At 41.5% G+C, this 23,094-nt stretch overlaps 1 protein-coding gene across 11 annotated transcripts in view; it reads left to right on the forward strand.

Annotated features, from left to right (window-relative positions):
• Positions 1 to 23,094, forward strand: part of STAG2 (STAG2 cohesin complex component) — a 140,208-nt gene continuing 117,114 nt past the window's right edge. For 4 of the 11 annotated variants that reach the window (XM_032757568.2, XM_032757577.2, XM_032757572.2 and 1 more), the window contains exon 1: positions 854 to 1,005. The gene's annotated coding sequence lies outside the window, so the exon portion shown is untranslated. Of the gene's footprint in view, positions 20 to 345; positions 585 to 853; positions 1,006 to 1,087; positions 1,256 to 1,287; positions 1,396 to 7,429; positions 7,459 to 23,094 lie in introns of those variants that run through there. The other 7 variants (XM_032757574.2, XM_058441433.1, XM_032757573.2 and 4 more) reach the window with 6 other exon arrangements.

Genomic DNA, 23,094 nt, shown 5'->3' on the forward strand with positions numbered 1-23,094 from the left:
GTGTACGCTGAGGGGGGAGGTAAGTTATAAAATGGCGGAGGCGAAGCTTCTAGAAGTTTGGAGGGGCACCCGGAGGGCTCGGGGCCCACCGTGAGGTGTGTATGGTTGAAACAGGGCGAGAGAGAGGAGTTGGGAGGGAAAGAGGTTGGGCACTCTGTTGCCATTGAATTTCCCCTCTGTTTTCTTCGCCCCCATGGGGGGCAGCCATGGAACGGGGGGCAGAGTCCAGGCGGGAGGATCTTCCTCGCCCCCGCGGCGCCCCCAGCCCTCCTTTCTCCCTTCTCCCCACAAGTCGCTACCCCAACACTTCCAAGGAACTTCCAGCCCCCCTTCCTCCCTACCTCCTACTCCTAGAGTGGCTTTCTACCGCAGGGCTCTTCTTTTCGACTACCCTCGCTGAAGATTTTCTCTTCCTTCCCTCGCCCAACTCTCCCTCGGGGCCTCTACGGAGACCCCCCCCATGGGTGGCCCAAAATGGAGAACGCGGAGCAGCGCAAGATGGAGGCTCCGCTTCTCTGTGTAGCAGTAGATTTAGGTTCCTTTTCTCCGGCAGGCTCCTAAGCCTAGGAGAGCCCGAACTGGAGGTGGGGTGGGGTGCGAGCCGTAGTCGGGGGAGGAAAGCCGGGAGGCTGTGGTTGGGGTGGGGGAGAGCGCGGTGTCGCGGTGAGGGGAAGGCAGAGAGCAAAATGGTGGTGCTGGGAACCTAGGGGGGAGGGGAGAAAGGAGGCTCAGTTGTGTATATTTGGGCCTCGGACCGAGGGAGGCGAGGGAAAATCTACTCTGATCACACCCCTCCCTCGTGCCCCCTCCCTTCTCCCTTCCCCTCCTTCCTTCCCTCCCTCCCCCCTCCCTCCCTCTCTTCCTCCCTTCCTAGAGAGGGAACAACATTCATGTGACGGGCCCCTCTGCTTCTCCCCCGCCCCATCATCTCCAGCGCGTGGTGGGGGAACTGCTGGGGAAGGCGATTGGCATCGATCTCTCCATCCCTTCCGAGGCCCGACTTCGGTCAGTTTTCTTCGGGCAACAATTTTCTAAATTGGCTGGGGTCTGGCGGTGTTGGCCCCCGCGCGCAGACCTTGCCCCGAAGGGGGCCCTGCCTGCCTGGCATGGGCGGAGGGGGGAAGGGCGGGAGTGGAAGGCTGTTTGTTGGGGGGTTTTGGCGCCACTTTTGTTTTAGTTTTAGTGCTGCTTTTCATTCCCACCCCCACCCGCACTGTCTTTCTCAAGGCACGAACTGAGCTGATCCTTGCCCCAGGTAGGCAGCCTGTGCGTTTTCACTCCACACTTTTATTCTTGCTCGGGGTCGACTTTCTTTTTTCTTCTCCCCTGGATCCGGAGATCTGCGGACGGCGATTTTGGGACGAAAAGGGTCGGATGGGCCGTGGGAGAGAGAAGGTGTGGGAAACAGCATCAAGTAGTTCCGCAAAACTTTGAGCCCCGTTCCCATTTTCTTTTGGCCTAGAATTGTGAACGTATTGTTGATTTCGGCCTTTTTTTTCCCCCCGTCGCCAGAATGTCTTGTTTTGCCTTTAGTTTTTTATAAACCGCTGTACTTTCGACATTTAGTTTCCGCTCCCTCTTGGTGCATATGTCATTTTATTTTTAATCCTTAACTGTAATGGGTTATCGTGTGATTTTTGTGCTTCAGTGCTCGGATTTAATTTTTAATATTGCATTAGTAGTTTCATCCGGTTTGTGAGACTTTCTCTTCCGTGGCCTAGAATGTTTTTTATGTTGTTGCCTACCACCCCTCTTCCCTCTCCCTCCTTCTTTCTCTTGGATGTAGTTTTTAAATTGAGGGCCATGGTGTTGGGTTAAATGGTAATTTACAGTTTATATGATATATCTATTGGAAACTTTTGATCTGTAAGGTTAGATTTAAAGTAAACGAGACGCTTGTGTTGGTTTGCAATGGTTCCTTAAAATGCGCGGGCCACCCCCTTCTCCCACCGTAAAGCCCCATCTTCCCTTCACACTGGAGTGTAAATTCCATACCCCTTTTCTCCCACGGACCGCCGTATTTCACAGCAGCCACACCCTGTATTTGTCTCTGTGGATTGGACTCATTATCAGCTTAATTTAGTGACTCTTAAACCACCATGATGGGACTTGCTTAAGCACGAAGCTTCTTTTCCTGTTTAGTCCTAGTGGTTAGTGTCGAAAGAGGAATAATCGAGGTTTCTTGATGAAACCTAGTGCGGTCCAACCTCTGCCTTTTTTCTGTTGTCTTTTTTCCTACTCCGGGCTGTTGGCGGTGTCAGCACCGCTGCTGGGGGCGGGGGTGGAGGGGAGAAAGAGTCGGGTTACCGAAGTGCGTCATTCCTGGCTCTAGCAGGGCCTGCTCGGGAGCTGCTGGTGTTTGTTACTGTCCTCGCAGCACTTTTCTGCCAACCTTCTCTCTCTGCGTATTGGTTAGGAGCAAAAGCAGGAGGCGGTCTCCTAATTCTGTCTGTAGCCTAGCGCGTTGCGTTTAAGGGTATATCTGAACTTATTTTGTTAAAAAAAGGCTCTGGGAAGTGGATGCATTTGTTTAATGACATACAATTCAGGTAGTTTAGGCTTGCTCTCATATACTTTCCGATGAACAGTGGGGTTAATTTTCAACATTTTCAACCACTTAACGTTAAAATGCCTGGTTTTCTTTCTACATTGATATCAATCTATAATTAGGGATCAGAAGGACCAGTTAAAGGTATATAAGTGTTCAGCAGTTTTTCAAGTGGTTGTTGAATTGCAGTTTTATGACACATTATGTTAAATAGTCGATTTTTTTTCATTTTGAACTAAGGTGCCACGTTAAGTAAGTTAATTGCAGATGTTTAAGTTCGTTTTCATCACGTTTCCCTATTTGTCTTTTTAGGTATAATTTTAAATATGCCCTTTGGGTTTTATGGACTTCATTAAAATTCTTAAAGATGGTTATATCTTTGTGTTTAACTGAATTCTTAAATTTATCACCTACCAAGGAATTGTGTAAGGCGGCTGTATAGTTACATTGTTGGATTTTGACTCTTAACTTGCTAGTTTTTGATACTTTTGCTATCTTTGGGTAGAAGTGTACTTAGAGAACATACTATCTTCCTCTTAATTCTTTTTGAAGATAATAATGAGAGGACGGAGTGGGTAGGAGGTAGGTGTGAAACAAAAGTGGCCTTGAGTTGATTATTGTAGCTGGATGAATACAGAAGCGCTCATTGTTACTATTATTCTCTCTACTTTTGTGTGTGCTGTTAAAAATTTCCATAGTTTAAGATAATTTTTTTGCAGAAGAATTTCCAGATTGTCTTACAGTCTTGGGGGTAATGACTTAAGTTTATATTTACATGTCAAAATTACTTGCATGGGAAATTTAGCTTTGTGTAAGCGATTACACAATGCTTGGCAAAACTTTCAAAAAAAACGTTTAAACGGGAACTAGTATAAAACAGGCAACATAAATACTTATAAATTGGTTGAACTTTAAATGTTTATAACTTAGCCTGAATGTGCTCTACTTTTAGTTTCCTTTTTAATTCTTTGAAAACAGGAAAATTCCATTTGCAATTTTTGTAAATTCTGCTTAGTGTCTATTTCATCAAGTGAGTCAATATGAAAGGGATTTACTATTGATAGGAGGGGCTTTGGCAGTTGCAGTAAGTGACAGTGGAAGGGATTGAGTTACCATAGGGAGCATTCCTGGTAGAAAGATCTAGGTAGCTGAATTCAGTTTGAGAATTTAGTGTTTAATGACTAGGTAGAGAAGTGGGTTGGAAAAGAAATGTAGTTACTAGCTATTCCTTCCCACTGTGAAGTAACTATAGTATTCTAAGGTGTATCAGAGACTGGCAGAGAGGGTGGAGTGGGTTTTTTTTTAAACTGATATGCAAATGAGTGTTTACATTTAAAATGGTTTAAATCACCCCATGCCCCAAAGATCTGGTGCTATATAACTAGTTAGAAGTTGATATGTAAAATATTTCAATATTCTCTGTTAACATTCTGACCATTACCCATAAACAGTAAAAATGTGTTGCAATGACAATCCTTGATCTCCCTTAATTAGTGCATTTGTGAACTGCTCCTAAATTCTATTAAGGTAAGTGCCTTTTTTTTTTTTTTTTTTTTTTTGCAATTTTATACTGTTCAGTGTCAGGTTTATTTTTTTCCCCCTAGGAGATAACATTTTAAAAATACATGTCACAGTTCTGAAAGGAATCCAAAACAATGGATATTTAATTTATAGCAAAATTTCACCCCAATCTGGGAACAGACATTTTGTAACTGTTATCATTAGTCTGTTTGTGTATTTCATATTCAGGATTTTAGCTTTAGAAGGATGTTAAAGGAAAATAGGTGACATATTTCAAATTTTTTTTTTTTTTTTGAGACGGAGTCTTGCTCTGTCGCCCAGGCTGGAGTGCAGTGGCGCGATCTCGGCTCACTGCAAGCTCCGCCTCCCGGGTTCACGCCATTCTCCTGCCTCAGCCTCTCCGAGTAGCTGGGACTACAGGCGCCCGCCACCACGCCCGGCTAATTTTTTGTATTTTTAATAGAGACGGGGTTTCACCGTGGTCTCGATCTCCTGACCTCGTGATCCGCCCGCCTCGGCCTCCCAAAGTGCTGGGATTACAAGCGTGAGCCACCGCGCCCGGCCAGACATATTTCAAATTTTTATTCATATACAAATATTCTTAGTAGATGGTAAGGATTGTGGCATCAGATTTATTTTGTTGTGGTGAGGCAATAGCTAAACTACTACACCAACACATGATGAGTTTGGTAACTTTCAAGTATATTTAGTTAGGATTTTTTAAAGCCCAAATGCTCAAATAAGATTTTCATGAAATCAAATTCTACATTTCTTTTTCAACTTTATTGACTTCTGCTGTCACCTGAGGACTTACGAATTAAAGTGAATGGGATGGGCTTGGGGGACAGGCTAAAGCTCAGATCTATTCCTTTGGGAATTTAGGGTTAGATGTGAAAATATGCAGTTTAGTAATGCTTAATATTGTGCATGTTTAACTGATACCACCCACAGTCATATGTGGGAAGGTAGTAAACAGAATAGCATAATCTTTCTGCTTTGGGTTCTTTATAATAGATGGCAGACTTCAGTTTTTGATGCTGCCAGTTGACTTTTGAACTTAAACCAAAACCGGCGGGGCACAGTGGCTCACACCTGTAATACCAATACTTTGGGAGGCTGAGAGGCCAAAGTGGGAGGATCACTTGAGCACAGGGAGTTCAAGACCAGCCTGGGCAACATAGGGAGACCCCATGTTTGCAGATAATTTAAAAATTAGGTGGGGTGGTGCACACCTGTGGTCCCAGCTATTTGGGAGGCTGAGGCAGGAGGATTGCCTGAGCCCGGTACATAGAGGCTGCGGTAAGCCATGATTGCGCCACTGCACCCAGCCTGGGCAACAGAACAAGACCCTGTCTCAAAAAAAATTAAAAATAAACTAAAATGTACAGTTTACTATATAATGGAGTACCATTTTGGGAGTTGAGGAGAATAGCGAGGGAGAGGGATAGTTTCAGGTATAGGCATCGGTATATACTGAAGTGTGATTGTTGGAGAGTAAGGAAGGAACTTTAAAGACATAGGCTATTTTAAAAGTTTTTGGCTGGGCGCCATGGCTCACGCCTGTAATCCTAGCACTTTGGAAGGCCGAGGCGGGCGGATCACGAGGTCAGGAGTTCAAGACCAGCCTGGCCAACATGGTGAAATCCCCATCTCTACTAAAAATACTAAAATTAGCTGGACGTGGTGGTGCACGTCTGTAGTCCCAGCTACTTGGGAGGCTGAGGCAGGAGAATCGCTTGAACCTGGGAGGCAGAGGTTGCGGTGAGCTGAGATCGCGCCACTGCACTCTAGCCTGGGCGACAGAGTGAGACTCCGTCTAAAAAAAAAAAAGTTCTTTACATTTTTCTGCATTGGCTACATGTTCAGGACTTTAGTTCGTGATTCAATACTGTCCCTGTGTAATAATTCTTTATGTTTCTGGGTATCATAAATGATGGTTATTGCATGTTCTGATTGGCAGATATATGAGAAAGCAAAGTTATCAGTTTGATTTTTCAGTCTCTTGAGTTGCCTGCTTTACGTTTAATTTACCCAAATTTTATATTTCTTCAGTGTAAATGGTGTTGCTTGGTGGAGTCTAATTTTTGTTCATGTGCCTTTTAAAAATCTACGCATCTTCAGCAGCGTGGTAATCTGCTACCTGAATTGTGTTTTTAATGTATGCTTGCTATAGATTTTTGATACTCACCAGTAGACACCAAGAAGTCTTTACATATGGTTATTGTAGTAAGTCAAGAAGAGATTTATTTATTTTTTGAGACAGAGTTTTGCTCTTCTTGCCCAGGCTGGAGTGCAGTGGCATGATCTTGGGCTCCCTGCAACCTTTGCCTCCTGGGTTCAAGTAATTCTCCTGCCTCAGCCTCCCAGTAGTTGGGATTACAGGTGTCCGCTACCACACCCAGCTAATTTTTTGTGTTTTTAGTAGAGACAGAGTTTCACCATGTTGGCCAGGGTGGTCTCAAACTCCTGACCTCAGGTAATCCACCCACCACAGCCTCCCAAAGTGCTGGGATTACAGGCGGAGCCACCGTGCCTGGCCAAGAAGAGATTATTGAAATTGTTTTACATTCCTTCTGCCGAAGAAAGAGAGGATGAATAATGTCAATGGTGTATTCTTTTTTTTTTTTTTTTTTGAGACGGAGTCTCGCTCTGTCGCCCAGGCTGGAGTGCAATGGCGCGATCTCGGCTCACCGCAACCTCCGCCTCCCAGGTTCAAGCGATTCTCATGCCTCAGCCTCCCGAGTAGCTGGGATTACAGGCGCCCGCCACCACACCGGGCTAATTTTGTATTTTTAGTAGAGACGGGGTTTTTTCCATGTTGGTCAGGCTGGTCTCGAACTCCCGACCTCAGGTGATCCGCCTGCCTTGGCCTCCCAAAGTGCTGGGATTACAGGTGTGAGCCACTGTGCCCAGCCGGTCTATTCTTTTTTATTACAGTCATGCATTGCTTAACGGCGGGCATACCTTCTGAGAAATGCATCTTTAGGTGATTTTGTTGTGTGAGCATCATACAGTGTATTCACACACATCTAGATGGAATAGCTTACTACACATCTATGCCATATGGTATGGCCTGTTGCTCCTAGGCTACAATCCTGTACAGCATGTTGCTGTACTGAATGGCAGTTATAACACAGTGGTATTTGTGTTTGAAAACAAAAAAGATACAATAAAAATACGGTATAAAAGAAAAAATAGTACACCTCTATAGGGCAGCTCCCTTATAATCTTATGGGACCACTGTCTTTTTTTTTTTTTTTTTTTTTAGGTGGAGTCTCCCTCTGTCACTCAGGCTGGGGTGCAGTGGCGAGATCTTGGCTCACTGCAACCTCTGCCTCCTGAGTCAAGCGATTTTCCTGCCTCAGCCTCCCGAGTAGCTGGGATTACAGGTGCATGCCATCACACCCGGGTAATTTTTGTATTTTTGGTAGCGACGGGTTTTCACCATATTGGTCAGGCTGGTCTCAAACTCCTGACCTCGTGATCTGCCTGCCTCGGCCTCCCCAAGTGCTGGGATTACAGGCATGAGCCACCGCGCCCAGCTGGGACCACTGTCTTATATGTAGTCTGTTGTGGACTAAAATGTCATTATATGGCACATGACTGTATTTTAATTGGGAAATACATTACTAGGCTGGATGAAGCAAACTAGGGAGATTTCAGTAAGCTCTGCCTAACTTAAGGGACAATTCAAAGGTAAAATTTCTTTATGAGAAATAAGTTGGCTGGGCGTGGTGACTCACCCTCTGAATCCCAGCACTTTGGGAGGCCAAGGTGGGAAGATCTATTGAGCCCAGGAGTTTGAGACCATCCTGGGCAACGTAGGGAGACCCCATCTCTACAAAAAAATTTAAAAATTAGCTGGCTATGGTTGTGCAGCCTGTGGCCCCAGTTACTGGGGAGGCTGAGGTGGGAGGATCACTTGAGCCCCAGGAAGTTGAGCCTGCAGTGAGCCATGATCATGCCTTTGCACTTCAGCCTGGGCAGCAGAGTAAGACCCTATCTCAAAAAGTTGTTTAAATTCTGTTGTACATCGTTCAAGGGGGGTGAAAAACAAGTCCTATTTACATTTTTGCAAGAATAACTTTTGAAACCTGAAGCATTCTAAGAAACTTAATTTAACTGCTATTTAAGTTCCTACTGAATGCCAGTAACTGTTTTAATCTTCTGTTTAATCTTCTCAACCGCTTTGCAAGATAGGTTGTCCTCATCTTTTTACATATGGGGAAACATTTACTCTCAGAGAGTAAATGCCTTGTCTCAAGTCACATGGATTCACACTCAGATTAGCCTGGCCTCAAAACCTTTGTGCTTTTTTGTTAAACTCAGTTGTTTCCCTTATCTGGTTTAGGTCTTGGGCTATCTGTCATCAGAGAGCATGCATTCTTATTTTAATTTTACAAAATCAAGATTCTTTTTCATGTATAGTGCAAGGTAAATACAGATTTTTACCCAGAGTCAGATAAGTTGCTGCCTGAGGTCTGTATTGTCTTTTTTTTTTTTTTTTTTTTTGAGACGGAGTCTCGCTCTGTCGCCCAGGCTGGAGTGCAGTGGCACAATCTCGGCTCACTGCAAGCTCCGCCTCCCGGGTTCACGCCATTCTCCTGCCTCAGCCTCCAAGTAGCTGGGACTACAGGCGCCCGCCACCACGCCCGGCTATTTTTTTTTGTATTTTTAGTAGAGACGGGGTTTCACCGTGGTCTCGATCTCCTGACCTCGTGATCCTCCCGCCTCGGCCTCCCAAAGTGCTGGGATTACAAGCGTGAGCCACCGCGCCCGGCCTGTATTGTCTTTTAATAGTAATAGAAGTAGTTGAAATAAATCTGAGCATTGGTTTTGTTTGCGTATGCTTATTAAAGTTTGTGGGATAATGAATTGTATTCTTGAATTTTTTTTTTGGGGGGGGAATCATGTGATACATGAAATGGTTTCATAGATATTTTTTCTTTTAAATCATTATTCTCTATTTAAAATGGAGATTAAATGTGTCTGAGAATTGTTCCCGAGTCCTTCAGCTTGTTTTACTGAGTGGTTAGATTTGAAGTAAAAAGTTTAGGCTAATCTTTAATAATTCAGTGCTCTGGTTCTTTAGGGGTATTTTTTGTTATTTAATAAAAAAAAATTCTTTTTTATTCTGTTAATATCTCCTGTTTGCTTATACTTCCTATTTTAGTTCATCTTTCACTATTAAGTTTTCTTGTTCTTACTGTTATCAGGTGATAAATAATATCATAATATCAGGGCCCCAAGTTATTAGGTTCATTAGTGATCGGTATCTTAGTCTCAGTTTTCTTTATCCTGTTTTTTTTGTTTTTTTTTTGACGGAGTTTCGCTCTTGTTGCCCAGGCTGTGGTGCAGTGGCACGATCGGCTCACTGCAACCTCCGCCTCCCAGTTTCAAGCGATTCCCTTGCTTCAGCCTCCCCAGTAGCTGGGACTACAGGCGCGTACCACCACGCCCGGCTAATTTTTTGTATTTTTGGTAGAGATGGGATTTCCCCATGTTGGCCAGGCTGGTCTCGAACTCCTGACCTCAGGTGATCCACCCATCTCCACCCTCCAAAGTGCTGGGATTACAGGCGTGAGCCACCGCGCCCGGCCTTCCTGTTTTTTTTTTTTTTTTTTTAATTGTAACTGAAGTGTTTTTTTATCTGAAGGAATTCTGGATGTTGGACTTATGACCTAAGATAAATTTATGGAGACAAGGAAAACAAAATATATATATTTGTGCTTTTCATAGCCATGAGTCAAATTTAATATGTTTATATTGATCATTCCTTTAAGCTTTAACATGTAGGAAATACTTTTTTCCCAGGTGATGAACAGCAGTCTTAGACTCTTTGTTCATTGAGGAGTCTTTTCATCCATATTTCCCCCTTTGTATTCCAAGAAAACCAAGAACTGGTGTTCCATGACAGAATTACTCCCCGAGGCATCCATTGTATATTATAAATTAGTTTCTCCCCTGCACATCTAGAAAGATATTAGTTAGGTATCATTCTTGGGAGACTTCAGGAATAGTCACTGAAGTCATTTTCTGAGTTCTATAGTGAAGTTATTTTCTGAGTTCTGTAGTTAACATGAGGAACACTGGTTGAGAAAGTCTGCTAGAATATTAAGGGACTTGGTTTGGCACTAAATAAAGTTTTACTTTTCACTGTCACTTTCCTGTTAGTAACTCTAATATGGCCTCTATTAAAATTCGTGATACAATGTGAATGCGGTTGATACTGCTATTGCTGTGGGATAAATTGGTTAGTGTTGATTTCAAGCAGTTAGTGCTGCTTAGTTGTTTGAAAGAATTTAATGTGGGACATTAAATGCATCATTTTATTTATAAGAAGGAATGTTGTGGGAGCACTGTTCATTATACAGTTCAAAACCTATAAAAAGTCACTGACAGTGACTAACATTAACAAGAACTAATATTAACTGAACTCTTACCATATGCCAGATACTCTTAAAAATGCTTTGTGTGTATTAGCTTACTTTATCTTAGTAACTCTATGAGGTAGGATGACCATATGACTTATTGTTCAAGCCAGGATACTTCTGAGCGTGAAAGGGATTGCTTCTTGGCCTTTTGGCTAAGATCAAGTGAAGAGTGAGTGAAAGGGGGCACTCACCGAATGGCATGCTGAGATAATAGCAGAAACTAGGACTGTTTGAGAGAAAGGATGTAATGTATGATGACCCTAATTAATGCCTTCTTTTTCAGAAGAAACTGAAGCATAGGGAGACCAAATAACTTGCCCACTTAGTAAGCGGTAAGAAGGGATTTAAGACCTCTGCTGAGGCTGGGCACGGTGGCTCATGCCTGTAATCCCAGCACTTTGGGAGGCCGAGGCAGGTGGATCACCTGAGGTCAGGAGTTCGAGACCAGCCTGGCCAACATGATGAAACCCCGTCTCTACTAAAAATATAAAAATTAGCCAGGTGTGGTGGCATGTGCCTGTAATCCCAGCTTCTTGGGAGGCTGAGGTAGGAGAATCGCCTGAACCTGGGGGTAGAGGTTACAGTGAGCTGAGATTGCGTCACTGCACTCCAGCCTGGGCAACAGAGCAAGACTCTGTCTCTAAAATAAAATAAAACCTGTAGAGATTTCTGTGGGAATGAAAGTGATTTAAATTATTTTAAATTGCCATATTCTGGGAGTTTGTTTACTTTTACCCTTTTGGGGGAATTTTTATTGGTACATGGTCAATAGTAAAAGGACAAGATAGTGTTTTTTAAAATCCAGGAGAATTTCCACTTGGATTTTTTTCAAGTGGCTGTTAGACTGAGGTGATTATATTGTCTTAATGTTGAAAAGCAACTTTCCTGAGGGCCACCTAAGTTAAAACTCTAAGATAACCACATCTGAGTTTGTTTTCCGTACGTATTATCCAGGTTCCCTTTACCATTTTCGTAGGCAGAAATGTGGATTGTAGAAATTTTTTCTGAGAAGACAGCAGAAAGAAGATGAATACTTTCGTGACTAGGGAGAAGTGTTACTAGAAAAGAAAGAAAAAGGTCCAGTTTAGAGACTTTTGAAGGTAAACTGATTCTGTAGCATAGTTTGAGAGTTAAGTCTTGTAGAGATTGATAATGTCATTTCATAAAAAATACCTCTCTTTTATTGTGATTTTTAAAGCTATTTTATATTTCTGGCCTGTTTATGCATGTGCTGTCACCTGAAAAAATATTACTGGTGAAGTCAAATGTGGAGAAATGATTTTGGCACAGTTGTGGAAACAACTATATTGTAAACTAAGATCTTTTTTTTTCCTTTGAGTGGGAGTGAATGGTAGTTAGTATCTGATCTTAAGGAGACTTCCAGTTTTGTTTTCATACTTTGCTATTTTAATAGTTCATTGAGTAATTTGTATTTTTTTTCCCCCTAGCTAGTTGACGTTTGGAGGTTTTGTTGGTGTCACTATCATTAAATAGATCCATTTAATTTGTAAGGTCTTTTTTTTTTTTTTTGAGATGGCGTCTCGCTCTGTCGCCCAGGCTGGAGTGCAGTGGCGCGATCTCAGCTCACTGCAAGCTCCACCTCGTGGGTTCACGCCACTCTCCTGCCTCAGCCTCCCCAGTAGCTGGGACTACAGGCGCCTGCCACCACGACCGGCTAATTTTTTTGTATTTTTAGTAGATACGGGGTTTCACCGTGTTAGCCAGGATGGTCTTGATCTCCTGACCTCATGATCCGCCCGCCTCCTCCCAAAGTGCTGAGATTACAGGTGTGAGCCACCGCACCCGGCCAAGTTTTAAGGTCTTTTATTTAGTTCATTGAAACCATTATGAGACAAGATACAGCTTGAAGGGGGACTGCATTTCTGACCAGATGAAGGAATTTGTGGCCTGTGTAGTGACTATGGGAGACAAAAGATTATTTTGGAGAGATTTGATTTATTTTATAAGATTAATGGGCTGGGCTAGGTGGCTCATGCCTGTATTCCCAGCACTTTGGGAGGCTGAGGCTGGTGGATCACTTGAGCTCAGGAGTTCAAGACCAGTCTGGGCAACATGGTGAAACCTCCCCTCTACCAAAAATACAAAAAAAAAAAAAAAAAAAAAAAGAACTGAATCAGCCTGGTGCGGTGGCACTCACCTGTGGTCTCAGCTACTCAGGAGGCAGAGGTGGGAGGATCACTTGAGCCTGGGAGGCGGAGGTTGCAGTGAGCTGAGATCGTGACATTGTACTCCAGCCTGGGTGATAGAGTTAGACCCCCACTCAAAAGAGAAAAAACAAAAAACAGTAGTAAAATAAAATTAAAAAAATACAGTTGGATTTTAAATACTATATTGCTGGTTTTTAAGCTGGGGTCCATGGATGGGATGGCGATTTGTGAACCCTCTCAAATTATGTACAAACTGTATACATGCATTTCACCAGTTTCTCTAGGGCTCATTGTTAAAATCAGCTGGTATTTAAAGTACTTATGGGGGACCTGGTGCGGTGGCTCATCATGCCTGTAATCCCAGCACTTTGGGAGGCTGAGGCAGGCAGATCATGAGGTCAGGAGATCGAGACCATCCTGGCCAACATGGTGAAACCCCGTCTCTACTAAAATACAAAAAATTAGCCGGGCATGGTGGCACGTGCCTGTAGTCCCAGCTACTCGGGTGGCTGAGGCAGGGGTATTGCTTGAACCCGGGAGGCTGAGATTGCAGTGAGCCGAGATCGCGCCACAGCAATCCAGCCTGGCAACAGAGTGAGACTCTATCTCAAAAAAAAAAAAAAAATATAGACCAGGCGTGGTGGCTCACACCTGTAATCCCAGCACTTTGGGAGGCTGAGGTGGGCATTTCACCTGAGGTCAGGAATTCAAGACTAGCCTGAGCAACGTGGAGAAACCCCATCTCTACTAAAAATACAAAATTAGCTGGGCATGGTGGCACATGCCTGTAGTCCCAGCTATTCGGGAGGCTGAGGCAGGAGAATTGCTTGAACCTGGGAGGCAGAGGTTGCAGTGAGCCAAGATCGCGTACTCCAGCCTGGACAACGAGTGAAACTCCCTCTCAAAACAAAAGTACCTATGAAAGATGGGATATACAATGGTAAACTAGATTATATAGTCTCTGCCCTTAGGGGAGTATAGTCAGTTGGACTGTCACTACAGAAGGGTTTAAAAAATACCTATTAAAATACCGTGTATTGGGTTTACTCTACATTAAAGAATATGGGGCTAAAACCAGCCATCAATGCAGTTTTGACACTGTGTTCCTAATGTGAGATTAGTGACATACTGAAAAATTAGGGCTGCACTGAAAAACTTTAGGGAAAAATAACAACTGAGAAAATAAACAGAACAACTGAGGGCTTTAATGTAACCTTGGAATGCTTCAGTCTTTGGCAGTTGTTAATAAACAAAGTTAAAAGAGCCCTATGATCATCTTTTCTTTTTTGAGACAGAGCCTTACTCTGTTGGCCAGGCTGGAGTGTAGTGGCACAATCTTGGCTCACTGAAACCTCCACCTCCCGAGTTCAAGTGATTCTCCTGCCTCAGCCTCCCAAGTCTCCAAAGTGTGGTTACAGGGTGAGCCACCGTGCCCGCCCCATGATCATCTTTATATATGCATTATTATTCAAAATTGGACCTTTTCCTTTTTTTTAGTCTCGCTCTTGTCGCCCAGACTGGAGTGCAGTGGCGCGATCTCGGCTCACTGCAACCTCTGCCTCCTGGGTTCAGGCGATTCTCCTGCTTCAGCCTCTTGAGTAGCTGGGATTACAGGTGCGTGCCACCACGGCTGGCTAATTTTTGTATTTTTAGTGCAGACGAGGTTTCACCATATTGGTGAGGCTGGTCTCGAATTCCTGACGTCGTGATCCGCCCACCTTGGCCTCCCAAAGTGCTGGGATTACAGGCATGAGCCACCACACCCGGCCTAGTATTTGATTTTCATTACATTCACTAACCCACACACCCATCATATAAAATGATTGAGGTTTGGTATACTTGAAGTATTTCCATTTCAGGATTGGGATATATGATAACCTCTTTCCTTAGATTTCCAATCTTTTTCTACTTTCAAAAGCAAGGATAATTTTTTGCACTCACCAGTGTGTCTACTGCCTTGTACCTAATTTGCAAACTTTATGGTGGCTAGAATGTTATTACAAAGAACATGTTTAATATCTTCTTACTAAAATAGAGGCATTTTTTGTAGTCTAAAGAAATAGTATTAAAGATAGGAAAATGAACCTTTGAGAATTTCCCTTCTACACTATTATAAGGAAGAAGATAAAATGTAGGAAATATTAGCAAAACCCTAATACTTTTCCTTTGGGATATGTCCCTCCCTGTTTCCACCACTCATTCAGGCCAAAAGACATTCCTCAGACTTTACTCCTGGCAGGAGAATTGAGGAAGTGGTGGTAGTCATGGCTGGCAGAGAAGCAGAAGCATGAAGGTATGTTTTTGAAAAGCAAACTTGTCAATGACAAATGGATTTTTCCAGTTGTGAGTATATGTACTTTTTTTTGAGCCAGAGTTTCGCTCTTGTTGCCCAGGCTGGAGCGCAATGGCGTGATCTCGGCTCACCGCAACCTCCGCCTCCTGGGTTCAAGCAATTCTCCTGCCTCAGCCTCCCGAGTAGCTGGGATTACAGGCATGTGCCACCACGTCCGGCTAATGTACTTTTAGTAGAGATGGGGTTTCTCCATGTTGGTCAGGCTGGTCTCGAACTCCCAACCTCAGGTGATCTGCCCACCTTGGCCTCCCAAAGTGCTGGGATTACAGGCATGAGCCACCGTGCCCTGCGGAATATGTACTTTTTGAGTTTTGATTAAGTATCAGTGCATAAAGTGTTACTGTTCATTGAGGAATATTTAGTAGTTATATTTGGGTGTTCTGAATATACTTTAAAAATTTCAGAGGGATCATTTGGACAATATGGGATTTTATTAGAAAAGTTCCTATAGTAGGAAATTCGTTCCTAATCCTTTTAAGTTAGACTGAAGCAGTTTTCTAAGTTACTATGGAAAAATAGGTTTCTGCGAGGAGCAGTGGCTCACACCTATAATCCCAACGCTTTGGGAGGCAGAGGTAGGAGCCCAGGAGTTCCAGACCAACCTGGGCAACATAACGAGACCCTGTCTCTACCAAAAATTCTAAAATTAGCCAGGCATGGCAGTGTACACCTATAGTCTCACAACTTGGGAGGCTGAGATGGGAGGATTACTTGAGCCCAGGAGGTTGAGGCTGCAGTGAGCTAAGGTCGTGCCACTGCACTCCAACCTGGGTGACAGTAGTGACTCTTTCTCTTAAAAAAATTTAAAAAGATGAAATTAAATTTTAAAAAAGAAAGATTTCTAACAAGGCAATTGTATGTGCATATATGTATAAATATGTAGTATTTGAATGTACAATATTGGCAAATATCCAGATTTATCTCTTATAGTAAGATTAACCTTTTCAGTCTAGGAACTGTTTTCATCTGATTTTGAATCCTTGTTTGATTGTGCAGTATATATTATACAGATTCTCAAATGGTAATTGAATTGAAACCTTCGATTTTTTTTAAGAAATGTATTATAATTGCATTGTTGGTATTCATATTTAAAAGCTGCATGTTGGAAGAAAAATAGTTTCCCATAGTTGGTTTTGCATTAATGATGAAGTTTGTATCGACAGGATGCCACTTACAGCATCTTACTATATGACAAGTTGTACTAGGCTCCCGAACATTTAATTTTTTGTTTCTTACAACAACCCTCTTGAGGTCATTTACTGAGGTTCAGAATTGTTAGAGACTGGCCCAAGATCACTCAGCTAATAAGTGGCCAAGCTTACTTTTTGAATCCAATTCTGCCTAATTCCAGAACACTTCCTCACATGGTGATACACTGCCTCCCAGTGGGATGATTTATAGATTTCATAGTGATACTTTCCTTGGGGAAAGAGAATGTAAAGGATACAAGAACTCTAAATGGAAAAGACAGAGGAGGAAGTTAAACTTCTCATAGTGGTCAGGAACCTTTTGGGGGATTAAGTAGGAGAAAAGCTTATTTTTAACTGAGAGCTGATGGATGTTTGAAGTTGCATGTGATATGTTTCATGTTTTATAATAAACATCAAGTAGCAACTAGAAAAGGCTTAGCGGCGGGGAGATGATAAATTTTCTTACACTGTACTGATGATAAAGTTTCTTATACTGTACTGTTTTAATCTTGAGTAAAGTGACATCTGAATTAATTTTAAGGAATTAACCTTTTTAGAAAATAAACTTTGAAACAAAATGTTAATCTAAAGCATTGTCTCCATACGTAGTGTTCCTACCAAAGAACAATAATTCTAATAAGAATAATCTGTTCAGGTAAACTGGTCTAAGGCAGCATTATGATTCCAGTTTGTGTTTTGGTTTTCATATTCCACTAGCCTCCCTTTTCTGCTGTTCCCCCCGCCGCCCCGGTATCTTTACAGTTTGTATAGTTCTTCATAAAAAGTAGAAATGTTTTGATGGTGATTTCCTTATTTTACTTTTATGCTGTTACTACTAACAGTAGACAACCTTATTTGTGAGGCGCTGAAATAGAAATGATTTCAAAAAATTCATTTTGTGACTCAGAAACATTTCCTTTAAAAATAATGAAAAAAATAGAAAAATTAATCCATTTAAATATCCCTACAAGCCTGTGAGGTGTCAATGCTATCATTATTTTCTGTTTGTGTGTAAGGAAACGGAGGCATAGTGAGCCTAAACTTTTTCTAAGCACACACATACTTAGGAAGTGTTGGAGCCTTAATGTGAACCCAGGCAATCTGGTTCCCAAGTTTTTTTGTTTGTTTGTTTGTTTTTTTTTTTGAGATAGGGTCTCATTCTGTTGCTCAGGCTGGAGTGCAAGTGGCACTATCATGGCTCACTGCAGCCTTGACTTTCTGGGCTCAAGCAGTACTCTTACCTCAGCCTCCTGAGTAACTGGGACTACAGGTGCATGCCACCAAGCCCAGCTTATTTTCATATTTTTTGCAGAGTTGGGGTCTTACCATATTGCTTAGGCTGGTTTTGAACTCGTGGGCTCAAGCCATCCGGCTGCTTTGGCCTCCCAAGTGTTGGAATTACAGGTGTGAACCACCCTGCCTGGCCACTACTGAGTTTTTTTTTTTTTTTTTAACTTTTATTTTAAGTTCAGAGGTACATGTGCAGGATGTGCAGGTTTGTTAACATAGGTAAACCTGTGGTTTGCTGCACAGATCATCCCATCACCTAGGTATTAAGCCCAGTTTCCATTAGCTATTCTTCCTGATGTTCTCCCCCACTCCCACAGGCCCCAGTGTGTGTTGTTTCCCCCCATATGTTCATGTGTTCTCATCATTCAGCTCCCACTTATAAGTGAGAACATGTGGTGTTTGGTTTTCTGTTCCTGAGTTCTTAATGCTACACTACCATACTGCTGATCAGTGGACAATAATGTGAGTGGTGTCTTCATCTTGGCAGTGTACTTTTAAGTCCTCTATTTAATTGTGGAGTATGTTTGTGCATCCTTATAGGAATTTTAGGAGATAGCAGAGGATTGGACAAATCTTTGATCCTCAAGATTTCCCAGCTGTACAGTAGGTGTAATCCTATTTGCCTTATAGGCTATTTATAGAGACTATATAGTAATATAGGTTGAGCATCCCAAATCCAAAATCCTCCAAAATCTGAACCTTTTAAGCACCCATGTGATGCTCCAAAGAAATGTTCATTGGAACATTTTGGATATGGGATGCTCAACTGGTAAGTATAATACAAATAATCCCAAATCCAAACAATATTAATATTTGAATTTTGGAATATTTATATTTGAAACACTTTTGGTCCCAAGCATTTTGGATAAGGGATACTCAACCTGTACTTTTTCTGGGATTTTTCTGTGTGCCAGATAATAGGCTGAGGGTTTTGCTGGCATGATAGGCCCCCCAGATAGCTTAGTAATTCCATTTGTTGAGTACATTCCATGTGTCAGATACTTGAGGTAATATACTACCTTTAGTTATTACATGATAGGGGATATTATACCCATTTTATGGATGAGAAAACTGAACCTAAAGAAATTCAGTAATTTGCTCAAATAGGTTTTTAGTTTGTGGCCTTTGTACTTGTTGATCCCTCTGCCTGGCTTGGTTACTCATCTCTCCAGGATATTTTGCTCAAATGTTACCCTTTCAGTGGAACGTTCCTTGGCCATCTCATATAAAATAATATCCCTTGCTTTTCCAGCCCTCCTTTTTCAGTTTATTTTGCTTAATATTACCATCAAACATACATTTACATGAGTTGTCTCTTTCCCCACTCTAGAATGTTAAGTGAGAGGAAGGATATTTGGGATATTTGTCAGCCGCCTTTATATTGCTTTAACCCCAGCACCTACAACAGTGCTTGGAGTGTAGTAAGTATTTAATATTTGTTGAGCTAATGCTTATGTGGCATCCAGGGATACACTGGACTTATTTGCAAGCTGATCCTGAAGTAAACTAATTTCATATTTAACAGACCAAAATGGGCATTCCTTAGAAGTGAAATGCTGTGGCAGGTGTTTGGGCCTGTTTTGGGTGGGGGTTGGGAGGCAATTGAGTCTCCTGTAGTTTTTAGAGGCCTATTCTCATGAATTGCCTTGAGTTCCAGGAGGAGTATATGCCTTCAGCTCAGCTTCTGGGTTCTGTAGAGCCTTTTATCTATTAGTACAGGTCTCTTAAAGCTGCTGCTTCTTACTTAACTTGCAACCCCTCATTTTGCCTAAAGATTCTTTGAGTGACCATTTATAGTGTATTTGTGATGATCATAGCATGGAGCTTGATATGAAGCAGAGGGTTAGCTTTGAAAAGGGGGATCCTGGCTTTGCCATTTATGATTCAGTAGGAGATAACAACATACGTACATTTCTAGATAGATACATGTGTGTGTATATTTTTAAAATGCGTTGTACTGAAACTTTCAATAATTACATTTTGGTTAATATTTAATATTTTGATAGCACATAGTTTTTTCTGACGTCTTGGAATGCATACCCTTTTCTTTGTTTCTGCTTCTCAAAACATTTCTTGCAATAATGTATGTAGTTGGAACATAGTAGTAATAATATTTTACTGTACTCTTGCATCCAAATGCAAGCTGATTTTGGAGAGAAAGAGACATTGGATTTTAGATACTTCAACCTTAAGTTGATATTATATAACTGTGGTTCAGCAGAGATAAGAGCAGGAGATTTTTTTGGGATCATTATGCATAGTGTACATTGGCTTTTGGTGGGAGTACTTAGAATTAAAGAGCTGGAGGGTCAGAGGTGAAAACATCATGCTTAACTTGGCAGGAGGAAGAAGTAGGATCACTGATAAGAGTGGTCAAAGAGGTAGGAGAAAATTTAGGATAATATAGCATACAATCCATAAGCATCTCAAATTTGAAAAGAATCCAGATGGCATGTTCTCCCATCTGGGAGATGCTTTTAAATTGTATACAGTATAAAAACTGTTCTTCCAATTATGTCAAGTTAAAATTATCTTTAAAGCTGATATAATCAATTATCCTTATGTAGATTGTTTTCTTTGTCACATCTCATGGGAATTGGGTTCTTCTCCCACACTGGGTCCCAGGTTACAAATAATAGGTTTAAGCTGGGAAGTGGTCAGGGACAGGAAGGGAGGGCATATTTGGCTTTATTGAATTCTACAAAGTCAAATAGAATTGTATTGGAATTATTTTACATGCAACATTGGTATTAGTGTGGCTGATCAAAGAATTGATTGTACTTAAATATGCAAATAGTATTAGGATAATGCAATACTGCAATTTGATGTCCTCTTCAAAATAGCTCTGAAAAATGTGATTGGAATTTCTGGAGTCTATTTTGAAAAGGAAAACTTTTTTTTCTTTTTTCCTTCTGTACTTCATGTGAAATAAGTGTGTAGGCAACTACTTTAGTTTCTTTAAGTTTTGTGTAAAAGCTAACTTGGGTAGGAATAATGCTGGAGATGAGTATCTTATAAAAATCACTTCATTTTTCTGCTTCTTGAGAGAATATTTTACAGAGAAATTGTTATCAATATGAAAAACGACTCATAATTCTACTTTTCTCATTCCAAAAGTTTTTTTTTCTTAATTTTGGTAAAATATATATAAAATTTGCCATTGTAGCCATTTTAAGCATACAGTTCAGTGGCACTGAGAACATTTACGTTGTTGTGCAACCATTGTCACCATTCATATCCAGAACTTTTTTACCATCTCATAATAAAACTGTACCCATTAAACAATAGGGCCCTGTTCTTCCCTCCCTCCCTCGCTCCCTCCCACTTCTCAGCCCCTGGTAATCACTGTTCTACTTTCTTTATATTTGACTATTCTTAAGTATTTCATATAAGTGGAATGATACAATATTTGTTCTTTGTGACTATTTCATTTAGCATGTATTCCAGGTGATACATGTTGTAACGTTCATCAGAATTCATTCCTTTTTAAAAGTGAATCATATTCCATTGTACGTATATACTATATTTTGCTTATCTACTCATCAGTTGACAGATGCTTGGGTTACTTATACCTTTTGGCTATTATAGCCATTATTCAAGCATGAATAATGGTGACAGGAACATTGGTGTACAAATATCTGTTCAAGTCACTGCATTCGATTCTTTTGTGTATATACCCAGAAGTGGAATTGCTCCACAAATATTTGAGTACCTAGTATATGGCAGGCACTGTGCTAAGCACTGGGGATGCAGCAGTGAAAAAGAGGGGCCTGGTTCTTGCCCTTGTGGAATTTACAGTCTAGTAGGGAAAAAAGATGTTAAATAAGCAGTTGCAGTTAAGTGTGTTAAATGTTGTAAAAACGGGCCGGGCGCGGTGGCTCACGCTTGTAATCCCAGCACTTTGGGAGGCCGAGGCGGGCGGATCACGAGGTCAGGAGATCGAGACCACAGTGAAACCCCGTCTCTACTAAAAATACAAAAAATTAGCCGGGCGTGGTGGCGGGCGCCTGTAGTCCCAGCTACTCGGAGAGGCTGAGGCAGGAGAATGGCGTGAACCCGGGAGGCGGAGCTTGCAGTGAGCCGAGATTGCGCCACTGCACTCCAGCCTGGGCGACAACTGTACTCCAGCCTGGGCAACAGAGTGAGACTCCGTCAAAAAAAAAGAAAAAAAAATTGTAAGCATTAATGTTGTAAATAAGAGCTTTGGCATTAGATTTAATCAAATGATGCCTGTGCGACCTTTGGCAAGTTGTTGTCTTAGTATCAGTTTTTTGGTTTTTTTTTTTTTTTTTTTTAATTTTTTCCTGCGACAAAGTCTCGCTCTGTCGCCCAGGCTGGAGTGCAGTGGCATGATCTCACTGCAACCTCCGCCTCCTGGGTTCAAGCAATTCTCCTGCCACAGCCTTCCAAGTAGCTGGGATTACAGGCACCTACCACGCCTGAATAATTTCTGTATTTTTAGTAGAGACATGGTGGGGGGTGGTGGGCGGTGTGGGTTTACCATGTTGGCCAGGCTGGTCTCGAACTCCTGACCTCAAGTGACTCGCCCACCTTGGCCTCCCAAAGTGCGGGGATTACAGCAGGTAGGCGCCACTGCATCTGGCCGGTATCAATTTCATTATCTGTAAAATGGGCCTAATAGTACTTTACTCATAAGGCTGTTAGAAGTAATGTTTGAAAATTGCTTAACATTTTATGGTCCCCAGAACATAGCAAGAACTTAATAAATGGTAGTTATTATTGACAAAAATGAAAATGTCAAGGAAGAATATAAGAACATATCCTGGAATGTTGTAAAAGGAAGGTTTCAGCAATATTTAGGGAACTTGATAGCTAGGGCAAAGGAGTATATAGATATTTTTATTGTTTAAAAACTCTTAAGAACAACGAAGATTACATATTAGTTTAGACTCAGTTGTCCCCCCCCTTGCCTCCCTAGGGCTAGATTGAGTTGATTCTTTATTACATTGAGCTCTTTGAAGTATTGTTACCAATAAATACATACGTAGATTTACTATAAATTAAGCTTCTTCAAGGAAGGTATTTGGGTTTGTTTGGGTCACGGCTGTGTTTCAGCACCAGTACTTTTACTCTTCCAAAATTTTTCGCTGTGGGTTTTCAAGTAGAAAATGTTGTCTGATATGAGTTTTATTTGGTCTTTTTTTCTTGCTTACTCTGATGAAGGAGGTTTGAACTATTATTCTGAAAGATAGATGAGTTAAAATGGCTTTGATGATGGCTAAGTGCTATTAATCACTCCCCAAGTAGTTGAGAAGTAATTTTGAATAGTGGCATTTTTTACCCTTTTAATATTAAATGTTTTAGTGAGAACTTTCTCACTAAAAGGGAACAACTATTTGAGATAATTGTCCTGAAATATGATTTGAAAATGTCAGCAAACCAAGTTGCTAACAATTAAGATGCTATATTTCAATATAATCACTAAATTAGCTAATCAGAAAATACCAAGAAAACTTTTTTTGTGGAATATCAGGACCTTATTCTCAGATGAGACACAACTGCACTTACATGTGACATGACTTAAGATTTTAAAAAATGTTCTATTGACAAAAATTAATTTTTAAAATTT

Source organism: Hylobates moloch, unplaced genomic scaffold (genome assembly GCF_009828535.3).
Source record: "Hylobates moloch isolate HMO894 unplaced genomic scaffold, HMol_V3 SCAFFOLD_7, whole genome shotgun sequence".
NCBI lineage: Eukaryota > Metazoa > Chordata > Mammalia > Primates > Hylobatidae > Hylobates > Hylobates moloch.